We start from the raw sequence: 19,234 nt of genomic DNA on the forward strand, positions 1-19,234 counted from the left end.
GGCAACCCCTACAAGCTTTCCACTATGGTTAGAAGACAGGCACTTTCACCTCTGTTTAGGTTTGTGATATAATCATCTTTCATGTTCCGTCTTAAGCAGAGGTTGACGATCATTCTCTTTTTTCAGTTTCTCAAAAAATGCTGTTTGTTTTGTCCTCTATAGACTCCTAACCAAGGTCTTCTCTGGCTAGAATCTAATTGTCTAGTGTAGCTCTTTAGGATCATCCAAACCACTTCTTTTTTTGCTGCAGAAAAAAAAAATATCACAGGAGGACACAAACTGCCAAAATGAAGAGAACAGCTAATCATTGCTAGCCCTATCAAATACATATCCAATAAAACCACTACATCTAAGGCTCAGTGAATAGCATGGAAGAGAGAGAGGAAAATGGGTGTCCAAGCCAGGGGAGGAGTATGCCTGAGGCTAGATAGTGTCACCTATGAAAGAGGAAAACAATATCAATAAAAATCTCAAAAACAGTGTCTCAGAATAAGATTTTCAAATGGGCCCCTACTGACAAGCCAAGTTGGCAGGAGGAAATCTCTCAAGCTCTGTTTGTCACATTAAATTAAGTGTCAAGAATTCAATATTAGAGTTTAAATTCATATAATTCCAATTGCCTTTGTGAAAGCATATTTTTCATAAGTAAGACATGAGGCTACTTATTTTTCAACTCTTCCTTATGCACTAAAATTATCCATAGAAAATATACTATGTAATAATAGTTGAAATTTTACAGCATTCTGTAGCCTCTCTTTTATTTATTTTGTGTGTTGATTTTTTTCTTCTACCTTTCTTTATGTCTGTACGTCTATCCTTTCAACTTTATACTTTTAGGTAGGGGAGAAAAACGACTAAAAGGGAAAGGAGTGATGGCATTGTTAGACTACTTTGTATTGATTAAGGGCATTGAGTACCTTGGGGAAAGTTTGGTCTTTAACTACGGGATATATAATTTCTTCTTCTGTATCTTATATGCTCAGGAGTACTTAACAAGACATAAGCAATGGCAACCAATAACATACCAACCAATCCTGGCTTTCAGGGCCCGAGTATTTATATACCCTCTGAAAAATCTCCAGAATTCCAAATGTGATACAATTGCAAAAACTATCTGTCACTGGCAAAATCACAACTGGCTGTGAATACTCTGAGGCAGCCCCATATACTTCATCTTGGGTTATATTAAAACATATTCCTGTAATATTTCTCTGTTATTCAAAGAAACCAAAATTCCCACTACAGTGGTCTATTATTCATTCCATATATTCTCAATAAATGTCTTGATTCTACTGTGTTTACAAATCAATTGAAAGACTTTAAGAAAATTCTAAGTGAAAAACAATTCAGCCTTAGTCCAGTAAATTGAAATGTAAGCAAACTTAACCATCCATCCCTCATTGCATTAGAGTTGCAATTTCTCTTCTAGAAAGTTTGCTCAGTTGTTTTGTTCTTTTTTATGCATGTCTCATTTGGTTGATATTATGTAGAGTGGCTTCTAAATAATATTAACTAGGTTCCCACTTTTGCCCTCACTAATAAGTGTAGCAGTAGGTAAATTATAAAATGGCATAAATATACCAACTATTGTAAGGTTCTGATTGTTTGAGTGTCTCCTAGTAAGCATGAAATAATAAATTGCTAAAATTTCTAACATTTTTAATTAAAGACATTTTTGCAAGTAGTTAAGAGCAAAACAGAATCCCCAGAATTGTTTGCATTTATTAACATTTAAGGTTTCTTGGGTTTCCTTGATTTCTGTTGCATAAACCATGGCTATAAAAAGAGAAAGTTCTCTCAGAGGTTCCCTTCTGAAGACTTGTTGTAAATGCAAATAATAATAATCATCATCACTGTTCTAACTTAGGAGAGCTAGTGAAGATTAATGAGTTATTTCTTTGGGTTCAAGTTTTCTACAAGCACTGGGTCCACTATGGTGATATAATTAATTTTACAACACGAGGGTTTTGTCATCCAACATCCCCATGCCATGCAGCTATGATAAGTATTCTTTAATTAAACCTCAAAACTTGCCACAGTTGTTACATAGTACAGCTGGAGCACAGATACCTCTGTGGACCACAAAGATTTTAATATGCAGCCTGGGAAGCATAATAATAGAACATTTATAAGAAAGCCTTTTTAGTTGGTGTCTAAAGTTCTTAGAACTTTTAATAAATACATCTAAAATAAGATAACAACAGAGAAGTGTAACAGCTCATATTTCTGGTTAAATCTTGAAAAGGGTAGCCCTGGAGGGGATTTCTAACACTCCCTGGGGATTTTCCTTAGCTCCCAGCTATGGAAAATGCAAGATCCTTTTGAATGGTTTTCCTTTGCATATAGCCAAGAATAACCCTTCTTCTAAGAACTAGATCACAATACAGCAGATGAGATAGGGCTGCCTTAAAGTAATGCTCATTATTCTGTCTTAGTAAGTATAGGGCATATTCATGCTTCATTTGGCTTAAAATACTTGGTTGAATATCTCAATCATGCTTCAGTGACACATTGCATATGTATGTTCAATCGAATGTCATAAGTAAGTACTGTATTTGCCTTGTTCTACAAAACAGACTTGAGTCTCTATTAGTGACTTAGAAAACTAGAGTGAAACCACACTTAACAGTGGTTAGTGAACAGATTCCTTTTGCCATCATTTACTGTTTATATATTCCTACAGATTTTTTTTTTTTTGGGAAACTCCCAGCTTCTCAATTTCTCTGTAACATGAATAATAGATATATGCAGCTCAGACAGTTATTAGGATCTTTGAAACAAATATTAAGTACAGTAATTGGATATGGATATGGAGGAAGGTCATCCTCAAGGATAAGGCTAGCTTGGATTGAATATGGGTGGGGAATAAACTATGAAAAAATATGTAAGGTGAAAAAGATAGGCAAATATATTGGAATCTTTCCAATAATGATAGAGACCAGAAAGCACATCATATGTAACGGTAAAAATGATGAGTGAGGTGAAAATGAATGACAAAACTATTCAGTAGCAATTGAATGCTATAAAAAATTGCTATAAAATTATAAAATTCTGTTACAATGTTATACTATGATACTTCCTACCTAGGTACTTGATAAACTGTTGTTTTGTTTGTTTGCTTGCTTGTTTTAATGTTCTCATACGTCCATGGGCTCTGGGCTCATAGTACTGTTGTTGACAGATTTAATGAACTATAGACCTGGGGGGATAAGGCTGGCAGGAAAAAGCAAGTAATACAAATACATCGTTGGCTTCCTTCAAGGGCAAGGTACTCTTAAGTGCCAAGGGCCTCAGGATAACTTTAGGTTATTTCAGAGAGCCCAGGATGAAAGCTAATTTTTTGTAGGCTATCCAACTTGTAGTAAGACACTGAGGCATTTTTGATAGATGAAAACTATGCACTGCGATTTCTGTCCAAGCCAAATTGTTAAGTACGGCTACTATTGCTATTACTTTTCAAAAACTAAGCATACAAACCACAGTATTTGATGGTGTAGAGTATTGCCGCAATGGCAAATGAAAAGGAAGCTATTTTTCTTCTTATAATGCCTAAGGTATTATAATACCTTGACATGACTCCATGATAATTGTCTAAAATTAAAAGTACTTAAGTAAAATAATAATAATAATAATAATAATAATAATAATAATAATGACAGGAAAAGAAATAGAACTACATCTAGTCCAAATGATAAATCAGTTAATTCTCTGTTGTTAATAAGAACAAACACAAGGACTCAAGAAATTTACCACAAATGGTTGATGAATTCAGAAAAGAGACAGAGATAGACAGAGGGAGAAGAGGAGGAAACGAGAGAGAGAGAGAGAGAGAGAGAGAGAGAGAGAGAGAGAGAGAGAATACTCATACTCATCTTTACCATGGTGGCAAGATACTGAAACACATGAGAAACTAAGAATTTATTCTCAAATATGACTTCTCTTAGCTCTAAAAGAAAAGTATTAGTTTTTTGAAACAAGTTTATAAAAAACAGAATGCTTTTGCTTTCAAGAAAGGAAATTAGACTGGAGTTCAAACAGAAACATACTTAAGTATTGGGGAAATATTTTGGGAGCAACACAAAAGGAAAGGCCCAGAGTTATTTGCAAGGATTTTTAGCTGAATGACAACTGGGAGTGCCACCAACAGAATAAATCTGCCAACTCTTTCCGAGTTTGCATCAACAATAGCGAAATTTTTCCTGCCTCAACATCATAGTGACATTCAGTATTTTCAAAATGGTGCTAGAGCAATGGATGCTAACGTATTGTAAAGCAAAACAATTATGTTTACCTCCCACGTTATTAAAATTAAAATATGTACTAAAGGGTAATAAGCTCGAAAGCCATATATAACTTTAGAAATATTTGACAGGTATTTTAAAAAGTTTTTTAATATTTTTATTAAATTTAAAACATGATACCAATCTCTTGCTTTATATTTCCAACCTCTCTCATGTTCTCTACTTGCTTTCTTTTAAATTCATAGCCCCCTAATCTTTAGTTATTCTTTGACACACACACACACACACACAAACACACACACACACACACACATGAACATATGAAGAAACTGCTCATTCTACATATGTACTTTTGATAGCATGGTTGACCACTGGATATTGATTAATTTGTTGAATGGCTGCTTCCTGAGGAAGACTATTTCTTCAATGCATTTACTTACCTATAGTACTTTATTGGAATCCCACCCAATTTCCCCATTCCACATTTGAATGCCTTTTGCTGTTATCCTTGTCTTGCAAAGACAGCCTTTTTGTTGGTATTTTTATAGGTGAAGCTTCCCAGACATTTCTAGGAGACTCAATCTTACAGTAGATTTCCTGTTTCTAAACTTCCCTTCATCGCACATAGAAACCATTATACAAAACAGCAACTCATCTAAATATAAACCAGTGATTTATGTGATACTCATGTTCAACTGATACATCTAAAATAAAACTCTGTACCTAAGGCTCACAGCATATCGCTGAAGAAGAGGCAGAGTGATTGTAAAATCAAGAGGAAGAGGAAGTCTTTTAGAAATTGTGTCCCCTTATATTTTTTCTTGGTTTAAAAACAAAGAAAATTCGAGAAAGTATTACAGTAGAGTTACTTATGGAAATTTGTCAATCCATGTTAAACTCATGAGCTATCAGTCACTTATATGTAGTATTGTAATCAAGATTTTAGAAGTACAAAACTGACATTTCAGTAAATCTATGGATGGATCGTATATGAAAATCATGAAGTGACAATATGTCAAATTCACTTATTAATTTCTGCAAATATTATTGTACGAACATAAATTAAAGAAAAGGGCATGAACTCATAACAACCATGTTTGATCTTCTCTCTCTCTCTCTCTCTCTCTCTCTCTCTCTCTCTCTCTCTCTTTCTCTCTCTCTTTTTCTAGGAATCTTAAATAGGAATAAAAAATATAAAGGCAAATAAAAGTTATAAATTTAAAGGCACTTACCAGATTAGTCAGAGAAAGATTTAAGGGGACACAAGCTTCCTTCCTTAAATAAGAAGCTATGTCTGATGATTAAGGACTGGCAAATGGGAAATCCGTTCTTTTCAGCAGAGTCTCACTGGGAATATAAACCACTCAATCTTAAAGTGAGGTCTCATGGCTAGCAATGAATGACAAAACAATATGAATTCAGTGGTATCTTTGGAGGTTCTTTGTCTCATATGGCTTTGGCAGGGAAAATTTTAAAACCATCCAGGTCCTTTGTATATATCATGGCTTCCAATTATGTGGTTTTTGGAGATTCTTATGTATAAAAATCCCTTTAACACGAGTGCCTTTGTTTCTCCTGTGTATCACATGAATTTTGTTGGGGTCTTTTTTTGGTTTGTATTATATTGGTTCATTAGTTTTCTCTTGGTTGCTTTGCTTTAGATGCCTATTTGTTTTCTAGCAAGAGACAGAAAGTATGTGGATTCGAATGTAATGGAAGGTGGAGAAAACCTTGGAACATTTGGAGAAGGGAAATCATGATCAGAATACATTGAATGGAAAATACCAATTTCAATAAAAGAAAAATTAAAATGAGAACAGAAAGAAATATAGGAAAACTATATTTTTGAGTTTTAAGAGCCAATGAGATTTTGAAGAGTTTCAAGGGCCAAATGCAAGGCTAGACAAAGTTACAGTGCTGCTCAATTTTTATAAATACAGTAAATTTTCAATACTGCCTCTATAACTGTGAGAAAACAGAACCATTTTTCTTTTTCAGATTTATAAAAGAAGGTGTTAGCACAGTAAAGAATATAACATCTGGCAGAGCTTTGTTTACCTGCTCAATCAAGCATGTACCAAGCAAGCTCCCTGCACCCTAAAATCATGTGTGCTGTGTCATTAGAGACACTCATGAGACTGAAGAACCAATGGTGCTTTAGGGAGGGGTGTGGTTTTTCTGATTTGTCCCATCATATGTGTCTATTAGAATTGATTTTTAGACAAATTGGATGATTTTCCTTAAAGTTTCTAAGTTTAAAATTTTCACTGGCATTATCCTCAGTGTTTGAACTGCAGAATATATTCCCTTTACACATACAGAAATAGCTTTTTGTTTAGACTAACTAACTAAAATAACTAAAATAACTAAACATAAAAATATTTATTTTTGCTTAATTATAGTCTTATCTTAATTTTATTCTTTATCTTACTCTTTAAACCTAAATGTTGAATCTAGATATTTCTATTTAAAAACTGAGCAGAAGAACTTTAACATTGAGAATTCATGAGTTCTACTAAGAATACTGACTAAAGAAAAATATATGGTTTGATGGGTTTTTATTAACTATAAACTGGATCCCTCTGGCTCTTTCAGTCGACCACTCTTTCATAAGACGACCTGAGCACTGCCTGATGCTTTGCTGTGGGTCTCTTATCTGTTTCTAACCACTGCTGGTTGAAGCCCCTCAGGAGACAGTTATGCTACACTCTGGTCTGAAATCATAGCAGAGTATCATTAATAATTTCAAGGATTGGCTCTCTCAGGTGGCATGGGTTTGGTGTTGGTCCAGTCATTGGTTTTCTATTGCCCCAACCTCTGCTTCCTCTTTAACCATGAAAATTTTCTAGGCAGGACAAATTTTAGGTCAAAGGTTTAGAAGTGGTTTGAAAAAGGAAACTGGGTGGGAGTGGGAGATGGAGTGACTAGGAGAACAGAGTGTGGGGAGAATGGATGTGGGAGAGGTTTGGAAGTGAGAATAGAAATTGGCCTGGCACATCTCTGGAACTAGCCAGTGATCTGAGACAGGGTAGATTCTTGGGAGTCTATAGGTGTAACCCTAGCTGAGACTCTTAGCAGCTGAGGATATAAAGACCGAAGTGGACACATCCTGTAGCAAGGCTAGACTTACAGTGGAGAGAGGGGACCTGGACCAATAATATAAATATAAAAAGTGAGAAAATGTGGCTATATTAAGAGACCATAATCAGGCTGATAGAACTAAATATCATAATACATATTTAACTAGATTCCTAGACATAAGAATATAAACTCCAGACACAAAACTATGTATTAAGAAAATAAATAAAATAATAGTAAAAATGACTGTCTACTGAGAGGCTCTGCCAGAGCCTGACAAATACAGAGGACTGAACTCAGGGGTCCCTGATGGAGGAGTTGGAGAACTGACTGAAGGAACTGAGGGGGTTTGTGGCCCTGTGGAGGGAGCAACAGTGTCAGGCCAAAGCCCCTGGAGCTCCCGGGGACTGAACCACCAACCAAAACATACACATGGAGGGTCCCATGACTCAGGCCGCAGATGATATGTAGCAGAAGATAGCCTTGTTAGACATCAGTGGGAGGAGAGGCCATCAGGCTTGAGGGTGTTCGATGCCCCAGTGTAGGGCAATGCCAGGACAAGAGGACTAGAGTGGGTGGGTGGAGAGGCATGGAGAAGGGGAATGGGATTTCTGAAAGGGAGACCTGGAAATGGGAAAACATTTGAAATGTAAATAAAGAAAATACCCAAGAAAAATAAATAAATTTAGGCCACAGTTTCATTCCCCCCCCAAAAAAAATTGTAAAGATATGTAATCCATTTCTATTCAAAATGTTTGTTATAAAAATTTATAAACATCTATGCTTTAGTACATAGCTGAAAAATAAATAATGCTGTTCTCTGAACACAAAATTTTAACATTAAAAAAAAACAATATAGCATCTTATTCTATTCAGGAGATTTCAAAATGATTGTAGATACTTTAGAAAGTGAATTCAGGGTCTGTTCAGATTGCTAAGTGCATTATCTTCTAAGGGTGTATCAAATCATCCTACTCTTTATATGTTCTATTATTTTATGCCAATACCTAGACTGTTAACAGCACATTTATGGAGACTAAAAGGAAGGTATTGACAACCCCATTCAGTAGACATAAGAAATATGACCTCAATAAGGGAGAGTACCTTAATTTTATTCAGGAAAGCTTTTAAAGTAAATCAAACTGTTATTTAAATAAAGTCAATAAAATCTATTGAATTTATTTTAGAAATGTTTATTTCTCTCATAAAGGTAACCTCTAAAGAGTTGACATTATTTGAAACAAAAATGCCCGAGTGGTATTCATGACTGATGATTTTAATCAAGAATTCATTTGCCCATGAAGCTTATCATTTTCCCCACTTTCAGATCAATAGGGCAATGTGTCACTTCCAAACAGTACTTACTGGGAGTTAGGACTAATTTCATGTTGCAGTAAAATGTTCATTGAATTTCCTGCATTTTTCTCTGCACCTATTTATTTTCTTCTATATTATATGTGCAGGAACATATGCTCAGCTAGCCTCTTCAACTTCAGTGCTCCAGGCAGAAGGAAAAGATGGTCTTAACACATTTTTTTTTAACTCTTCCCGCTCAATTCTCTCATGAATTGAATTCACCGGCCTGAAAATAGATCACAGTATATTAAATTAACTTTCCTATTTTATTTATACTTGCTCTAGGAAATAAATATTAAAACTGAAGTAAATTTATCTACTTCTTGTGCTTTCTTTCATGACTCCAAGTCAAGGCTTCTCATTATACTGCTCTGCTTGAAAAAATTTTGTACATTATCACTTACTTTAACATTTATGTTTTATATTACATATATAATTTTTATATATTATATATGTCAATTTCTTATATGATATATATAATTTACAAAACATTATGAAATGAGTTATAAATGCCATGTGAAATTAGTAGGTTTGTTTGCCCCCTTCACATTTTAAATAAATGTAATCAATATAAGACTTGATATATACGAGGCACTTATTACTGAATGCAATCTTTAAAGATGAATTGATACAAATATACCTTCTTTATCTGAACACTTCCATTTTTACACCATGCCATGACAATAGTAATTGTCCACAGAACTCAAAAATGTCAACAATCTGAAGTGCCCAATTGAGGATGCTTCAGGCCCACTTGAGAGAGAGAAGGCAGCAATCACAAGTGGGGAGGGAGGAAGGTACCTGAGAGGAAAAGTGGAAAGGGGAACTTGGGGAGAGAGGGGAACCTGATCTGGTATTGTGTGAGGGAAAAGGACTGAAGCCCTGAGGGTCAGCAGAAAGTAGGGATAACATATGGAGTATAAAAAATAAATTAAATAAAATTATATAAAGAAAAAAGAATGTGAAAGTAAAATCAATATAAATAGAAAAATAAAAAAATAATATAAAATACTATGATAGGTTTTTTTGGTTCTCCAACCTTTATATAGCAGCAGTCATTATCACACTAATGCCTTACTACATCTATAAGTTTTTGTGTTTCCAATATACTCTTAGAATATTTTTTAACCTTTGAAATACCTGTGTCAAATATTTACTTTAGATGTTGGCAAGATTTACATGTTAATAAAGTCAAGAGGATTTATACTGTCTTTTCCTGAAAAAACAAATTAAATTACATTCTCTATAAGAAATTTGACATAGGAGGAGTGTGATTGTTTTCTATAATTATCATTTCTTATTTTATCCTTTGAATGGACAGACTCTTTTTCGAGACAGGGTTTCTCTGTATAGCCCTGGCTGTCCTGGAACTCACTCTGTAGACCAGGCTGGCCTCGAACTCAGAAATCCACCGGCCTCTGCCTCCCAAGTGCTGGGATTAAAGGTGTGCGCCACCACCACCCTGTTGAATGGACAGGCTTTTTTAAAAAATTATTTTATTAGATATTTTCTTCATTTACACTTCAAATGCTATACCAAATATCCCCTATAGCCTCCCCCCACCCTGCTCCCCTACCCACCCACTCCCACTTCTTGGCCCTGACGTTCCCCTCTGTGGGTCATATAAACTTTTCAAGACCAAGGGGACTCTCTTCCCAGTGATGGCCGACTAGGCCATCTTCTGCTACATATGCAGCTAGAGACACGAGCTCTCAGNNTACTGCTTAGTTCATATTGTTGTTCCACCTATAGGGTTGCAGACCCCTTCAGCTCCTTGGGTACTTTCTCTAGCTCCTCCATTGGGGGCCCTGTGTTACATCCAATAACTGACTGTGTGCATCCACTTCTGTGTTTGTCAGGCACTGGCACAGCCTCACAAGAGTCCGCTATATCAGGGTTCCTTCAGCAGAATCTTTCTGGCATGTGCAATAGTGTCTGGGTTTGGTGACTGATGATGGAATGGATCCCCGGGTGGGGTAGTCTCTGGACAGACTCTTATTAGTCCTCCTTTGCCCTGTATATTCTATCCAATAACCAGTCTACAGCCTACGTTCACAGACATATGGTGAGACTCAGTCCTTTATTGAGACTCAAGATTGAGAAGTCTCAAGGGACTATGAACTGACAAGGAATTAGAAGGATTAGTCATAATAATATGAAGGTTGGACTAGAAATGCCAAATCAGCAGATATAAGGGCTATAATTTTCCTTCATACCACTGAGCAGCAAGTATAATATAGAGACTATGGATTTTAGATGTTTTTATCTTCCCCATTGTTGAAGTTCAGTCTTCCAAAAGACTGGTGTCACAAATTGTGCGATCTGTCAAGTTGTGTGAAAAATGTAAGACAATCTGGGTGGTGGTGGCACACGACTTTAATCCCAGCACTTCGGAGGAAGAGGCAGGCAGATTTCTAAGTTCGAGGCCGGCCTGGTCTACAGAGTGAGTTCCAGGACAGCCAGGGCTACACAGAGAAACCTTGTCTCAAAAAAAAAAAAAGTAAGACAAAAATTTAATAGCAGATAATATAAGGAACAAAAATTTACAAAGCTATAACATTCCTTCAAAACAAGATTGAGTGTCAGAAAGTAAATGGTCATGTCCCTGTTCATTGAGATTCAACACCCTTTTTTTTCATTAAATACTCTATGTTAAAATATGTATATGTGATTTTGCTTTCCAGTGACTTTTAACTTATGAAATTGAGAAATAGAGGATATAAGCTTCGTATTGCATACTATAGTTTCTTTAATTTTTCAATAAAGTATTTTTCAAAATAGAATGATTATACAATTATTACATTCACATTGTTTAGGTTCTTCTGCTATAACAGACAATATTATATTTTCATATATTTATGAATTGCTTTAAAATTTCCATTAAATGATGGTGTTAAATTAGCTACCTGAAATTAATATTATTAGTAAATAATATAATCAAATAATATTTCTAACCACTAATATTTTAACAATATTATACATTAAGGTATGTAAACACTTGAGGTTTATTTAATATTAATTTCTTTTCTTCCTCAACCTCTGTTTTTAAAAATCTGACCTCACCTAGGTAAATTTTTGCTTATTTTAATTTTTAGTTTTTTATTTTATTTATTTACATTTCCAATCTTATATCCTTACCCAATTTCCCCCCAGAACCCCCCTATTCTATCTATCCCCTCTCTTCCTGCTTCTATGAAGGTGTGCCCCCACCCACCCACCTGCTCCTGCCTCCCTGCCCTCATATTCCCCTACAATGTGGCATCAAGACTTCACGGGACCAAGGACTTGTTCTCCTATTGATCCTGTGCTACATAAATGGCTGGAGCCATGGGTCACTCCATGCGTACTCCTTGGTTGTTGGTTTAAATCATGGGAACTCTGATTGTTTGATGTTATTGATCTTCATATGGGGTTGCAAACCCCTTCAGCTCCTTCGGTCCTTTCTCTAACTCCTCCATTGGGAAACATGAGATCAGTTCAATGGTTGGCTGTAAGTATCCACCTCTGTATTTGTCAGGCACGTGTCAGTGGTAGATTTATCATCATATTCTTAAGGGTATCTGGAATTCCAGGAGTATACTTCCTCATATCCATTTTGGTCCCTTAGCCTCTTTTATCTTAAGAAAATATTTCTGTATACTAGCTGTGTAAAGGTTTCTTTAGATATAATAATAATTATGCTAGATAATATTTTATGAATACATTTTTAATATACATTAAATTTCTACTAGGGAACCAGCAGTTAAACAATGTGTTGTTTTTTTTTTTTTACAGTTCCAAGCACTTGATATTTGTTGAAATTATATCATAAAAATGAAATATAATTTCTACATTTTTAAGAAATTACATCTAATTGATACTACCAGCAGTATAACATAAAAATCTTAGAGAGATGTGTAAAACTTATGTCTTGGCCTATTGTAGAAGAGCCCTGCTAATGAGAAGTTCACCAAATACCTTTGACTTTTCCTTTCACTAATAAATATACATTCACCCCTATCCCTTATTATTAACCAGACTTAGCATGATTGTATAACTGGGAATTGATATAGAATATGATAGAAAATATTATTTGTTACAGCTAGCAAGACCCATTGTTATCTCCCTTCTATAGTTTCCTCTTTCTTGTCTTTCCACTGAATGCACCAGTCCTAAGGGTAGTAGAGTCTCAGTGGGAAATGATCTAAGTGGATGTTAGAATTACTGCCCAGAAGACAACAACGTTCTACCATAAATGCTGTTCTTCTGTTTGTTTGTGTGAACATACACTTCTGGAAAAACAACTATAGGATCCCTTACTCAACTGAAGTTATTTCAACTTGTTCTGAAAGATATGTGTTACATATTTAAACCTGAATTTTGGAGCTAGATGGATGACACAGTGGTAGAGTACACTTAATGTTTACAGAGAATGTGGGTGTTGTATTCAGCACCCACATATCAGCTCAAAGCTGCCTGTAATTTTAACGTTTTGTGTACGCTCTGCTGACCTCTGAAAACTTCTATGTACACACACTACACATAAACTTGCACAGACAAACATAATAAAATATATGTTGGAAGAAAGTACCCATGATTGTTTTGTTCTAAGAAAATAGTTGGAGTTCTAATGTATATTGGTATCAGTTTAATATTTATATATGATAACAAGAAATGCATGACAACTTGTCAGGACTTGAAAACTATAGATAAAAAATAAAGAGAATTTTTGTTATTTTCGGGATATGCACAAGTAAAAATTAAGTATTATATATCAAAGTATACTTTAAAATTATAAGGCTAGGATAATGACTAGATTAAGATTTGGATAAGCTCAATTATGGCTAAATGTGACTGTAACCCATGAGAAAAGGAATTAAACAAACATTTGATACTAGAGTAACAAATTCTTTCCTAGGAGATGAGGGACATTTTAGATGGACAATATTTAAAATCCCAATTAATGCTTGCAAGTTAATAACATATTTTCTAATTGAAATAATAGAGAATAAGCTTAAGTATTTTAAATCTATGACTTTTGTTACAAAAAAACATTAAATTGTAAACTTATCTGGCCTCCCACACTATTGTCCTGACACCTCAAATATTCACGTTTGTATGTGTGCAAGCATTTGGGTAGTTGGTGTTTACTTATCTAATTCAATGTTTGCACTTAGTTGCCTGAAACCTGGTCAAGTGTGGATTGCTTCAAGTCGGTATTTTTCTATAAAAATTCCCTAATATTTACCAACGACCAGAGTTGCAGTCTATGTGTGTATTTTAAGAGATTAATTCATATTTATCTACAACAAAGCTATTCCCGCTAGCACAATGTACCACTGCATGTTTTAATGAACTTTGTTCTCAGTGAGGAGAAACAACCTACTTTCTACTTTTACTCCCATTCTACCAAAGCTGTAGGGGCAATGTGTACCATCAATGGTGTAAAAATTCTGAAGTAAAATCGATGGAAGCTAAATGATTACAAAATGTTTTCATATTTTAAAAGCTTACAAGTACGACAAACCACAAGACAATATGGGAGAAAATATGCGAAAGAGAATATGATGTGCTGCTGTTTTCAACAGTCATATTTGAGAATTTCCAAATTCTAAGATACCATTAATAGTGCTATTTTTAGATCCAATGTTTTGAAGATCAGAAACTTACTTTAGTTTCCAAATAGAGAACACATTTGATCTAAAGTGTGCATTTACAAACATGGTATAATTTTGAGTTATTTTGGAGCCATTGTTATGCTGCTTGCTATTCACTGAGATATCTCTCCGCACTTGCACCATTATCTGACAGTGTTTAAGCCACATCTGGATAAATACTCATTCATCTTTCTCCTTTCTAATGTTTACAAATCAGCTGTATGTTAAGTGTTCTTCTAAGCACTTTATAGATAATTTTTAATTGTTAAAATTATTTATATGTCAACAATTCCTTCTTTTTATAAGTAGAAATACTAGAACAACTACTAGTAGTCAAGAATTGAAACACTTTCTCAACAATTCATACTTTAAATATTAAAAACATCAGGTATTATATAAATCATAATCATTAAATTAAACTAAGTAGCCTTGCTAAGAGAGCACATTCAACAACAGAGAACTAGAAATATCACTAATCAGAAAACGACCTAGCCTGAAAGTCTCTGGTTTACAAATATTTGTAAATGCTACTGAAATAATCTATTTTCTTTAGAAGGAAACAGTTACAGATTTTCAAATTCTTCACTGCCAATGTCTCTAGCATCCTGTTGTTATAGATCATAGCAACAGACATGTCTCTTTTAATAATGAAAGTACATGTGCCTTTTCATGAACAAGAAATGTGAATAGGGATCTGGTCCACATCCAGTGTCTCCGATGATAAACATATTCGTTCTGCTTGCTAAACTTGCATTCTATTGCCTGTAGACTGTACTACGTAGCCTGTTCCATAAATGGAAATGACAGATAAAATTATCTTACTATGATCACAACCAATAAAGGCAAATATATGGCTTACAAGAGATGTCAAGTAGTTGCACGTCATTTAGTTAATGCCCATTTACAACTGAGGACCATTCATTCTGTCCATTCCAGGAAATAGCGTTATTAGGCCAAGTTCCACTAAACACCACTTCTGAGATACATGAGCTGATAAATCTGCTCTCCATTGGCAAGTTTTCTAGCATGGCAAGACCTTGGTTCTCTGCTGTTGCTAGGGAAATTTTATTCCTATCTTTAAATCTTTGTGTGATTTCTTTTTATTACACATTCAAATAAATATACTATCTAAGAAATTTCAGTGGATTGAATATCAGTTAGTGGGGTTCATTGCCTTGTTCATTAAAAGTAAAGCCATGGCTATTATGTATACAGAAATAGTTTAAATGAAAAATTTTGGAAGAATATAGATGTGCATCATTAAATAGAAATAAGTAAAACAAACAATTCCCATTCTATTTGATGTGACATTACAGTGTGCCTCACAGAACAACTTCTTTTTAACTTTTAATAATTTGGTAAGATATTAGAGCATTTGCTGTCATATTGAGGCAATAAATTTCTTTTTATCTCAAAACAAGGTTTCTAAATATCTGTTTTTAAAATTAATTATTTTATTTAATTACATCTCAAATGTTACCCCTAATCCTGGTGTGTCCTTTCCAGAGTTCTTCACACCACACCCTCACCTTCAGATCTGACAGGGTGTTCCTGCCCTGCTGACCTCCCTCTTTCCGGAGGCATCAAGTCCCAACATTATTAGGCCCATCCTATTTCTCTGGGGTGAGAAAAGGCAGTCCTCTGTTACATATGTGTCCGGGGCCTCACACCAGCCCATGTATACTCCTTGGTTGGCGGCTTAGTCTCTGGGGGCTTTCAGGTATCTGGCATAGTTGGGGTTTCCATGCTATTTGGTCCTCCAATCCATCCCCTAACTCTTCATAGGAGTACCCAACCTTAGTTCAATGGTTAGCTGAAAGTATCTGCATCTGTTTCAGTCAGCTGTTAGTAGAGCCTCTCAGAAGACAGCCATGCTAGGCTCCTGTCAGCAAGCACAGCATAGCATCAGTAACAGTGTCAGGGTTCGGTGCCTGCCCATTGGATGAATGCCAAGTTGGGCCTGTCACTGCTCCACTTTGTCCTTGCATTTATTTTAGACAGGAACAATTTTGGTGACCCCCATCCCTCCACTGGAGTCCCTGTTTATCTACTGGAGGTGGCATCTTCATCTTACATCTCACCACTTTTGGGTATTACAGCTAAGGTCACCCCCATTGAGTCCTGGGATCTTCTGGGACTTTCTAGAATTTCTCCCCACTTCCCACCACCACCACCCCAGCTCCCAGCGGCTGCATATTTCCATTCATACTACTGGCCATCTGAGTTTCCTGCCCCCCTGTCCCCTCTCTATACCCTCTCTCACCCAGGTCCCTCCCTCTCTCTACTGCCCTTGAATATTTTGTTCTCCCTTCTTAGTGAGATTGCAACATCTTCACTTGAGCCTTCCTTCTTGTCTAACTTTTTACCTTCTGAGGACTGTATCATAGGTGTTCTGTACTTTTGGGCTAATATCCAATTATCATTGAGTATATTCCACGAACGTCATTTTGGTTCTGAATTACCTCACTCAGGATGATATTTTCTGGTTCTATCCATTTGCCAGCAGAATTAATGATGTTCTCAGTTTTAATAATTGAATTTGTATTTCATTGTGTAAATCAAGCATATTTTCTGTGTCCATTCTTCAGCTGAGGGAAATCTATTGTTGCTTCCAGTTTCTGGATACCAAGAATAAAGCAAAATTGTTCTGAAGTTCTCTTTCTTTGTCTCTGTGTGGTTTAGGTATCAGAGTTACTGTGGCTTCATAGAATGAATTAGGTAGTGTTCCTTCTATTTCTGCTTTGTGTAGTAGTTTGCAGATGATTTTTATTGAAGGTTTAGTAGAATTCTGCACTAAAAACATCTGACCCTGGGTTATCTTGGTTGGGAGGATTTTAGTGACTGCTTCTATTTCCTTGGGGATTATGGGACTGTCTAAATAGTTTACCTAAATAGTTTACCTGATCTTGATTTAACTTTGGAATTGATATCTATCTAAAATCATTCATTTCATCTAGATTTTCAAGTTTTGTTGAATATAGGCCTATGTAGGAGGATCTGATGATTTTTTAAACTTTCCCCAGTTTCTGTTATCATGTCTCTCTTTTCATTTCCGATACTGTCTCTCTGCCCTTTAGTTAAGTTTGGTTAAGGGTTTATCTATCTTGTGAATTTGCTCAAAGATCCAGTTTTGGGTTTCATTGATTCTTTGATTGGTCTCCTGGTTTCTAATTGATTGATTTTAGACCTGAGATTGACTATTTCCTGTAGTCTACTTCTGTTGGCTGTGTTACTTCTTTTTTGCCTAAAGCTTTTATGTGTGCTGTTAAGTTTCTAGTATGTGATCTCTCCAATTTCAATTTCTTTTTCTTTCTCTCTCTCTTTTTGTTTGTTTGTTTGTTTGTTTGTTTGTTATTCAAGACAGGGTTTCTCTCTGTAGGCTTGGCTGTCCTGGAACTCATTCTGTAGACCAGGCTGGCCTCGAACTTAGAAATCTGCCTGCCTCTGCCTCCCAATTGCTGGGATTAAAGGCATGTGCCACCACTGGTGCATCTTTACAATTTCTTTAGGAAGACATTTTGCTCTGATTTCATTGTGACTCCTAAGTTTCAGTATGCTGTACTTTCATTTTCATTCAATTCCAGGAAGTATTTAATTTCGTTTTTTTTTTTTTTTAATTAATTTCTGGACCAAGTATTCACTGAGTTGAGAGTCTTCAACTAGATCCCTCAACAATGGTTATTTGGGTTAAGCTATTGATCAAATTGGGTTCCAGTTTTCCCATGATTCTCCTGGCAATATTACAGGAGACTGTCTTCAAGAAGACAAGAGGGTGGCAGATTTTCATACAGTCTCTTTAATTTTTGATGTTCCTCACTATACAACATTGATAAGCCCTCCTTAAATACTGCTCTTTGGCTATTAATATTCATTTCAAATGCTATATAGAGTTAGGTTCAATTTTTTGCCACATTGTAAAATTACACTTCAGTAAAATATATATTTTAAACTGTATGAATTATTTATTTTTAGAATTTTCAACTCAATCATTTTGGATAATGTTTTTTTTTACAGAAAACTAAGACCATATATAATTAATCTGTATACAATAGATACAAAGACTGATAATCCAGACATATACATCTTATTGTGATAGCTATGATGCAAGGACAAACATAACATACTCATAGGAAAATGTTAAAGGAAATATAAGCTTAAACACACACACACACACACATACACACACACACACACACACACATATAGTAATTGCATAGAATTATTTGTTTTATTTTCAGATTTTACCAATAATTTACTGATAACAATGTAATATATTTATAATTATGAAGAAGTATGTGTGTGTAATTGTATTTCTATCTCATGTATAACAGGAACATCTCTCCATTTGAGATGGGTGTGTGGGTCTATCCCTCAACTGGGGGCCTTTGCCTATATACTGGAGGTGGTCTCTACTGGTTCTATTTCCCCTTCCTTGTGTGCATTTCGGCTATAGTCATCCCAGTTGGGTCCTGGGAGACTCTAGCTATGCTGGTGCCTGGGGTCCTCTATGGCTAAGCCCAGTTCCTCATCCCCAAGTACTATACATTTTTATTTGATTTCCTGACAATGTGTACCTCTCTCCTGTGCCCTCCAGCACCTGAAACTTCTCCCCTTATTTGCTTTCCTTCCTCTCTCTCCAAGGTCTCTCCTTTCTGTTGCACTCACAATCACCCTGTTTCCCCCTTAATGCAGGACTGAAGTATTTATCTCCTGGTCTTCCATCCTCCTAAGCTCCATATGGTCTGTGGGTTGTATCATGAGCATTATGAGGTTTGGGGCTAATATCCACTTATCAGTGAATGCATATCATGTATGGGTTTGGTGTGTGTGTGTGTGTGTGTGTGTGTGTGTGTGTGTGTGTGTGTCTGGGTTACCTCATTCAGGATGATATTTTCTTTTTTTTTTTTTTACTTTTTTTCTTTT

This window comes from Mus pahari, chromosome 13 (assembly GCF_900095145.1).
Source record: "Mus pahari chromosome 13, PAHARI_EIJ_v1.1, whole genome shotgun sequence".
Lineage (NCBI taxonomy): Eukaryota > Metazoa > Chordata > Mammalia > Rodentia > Muridae > Mus > Mus pahari.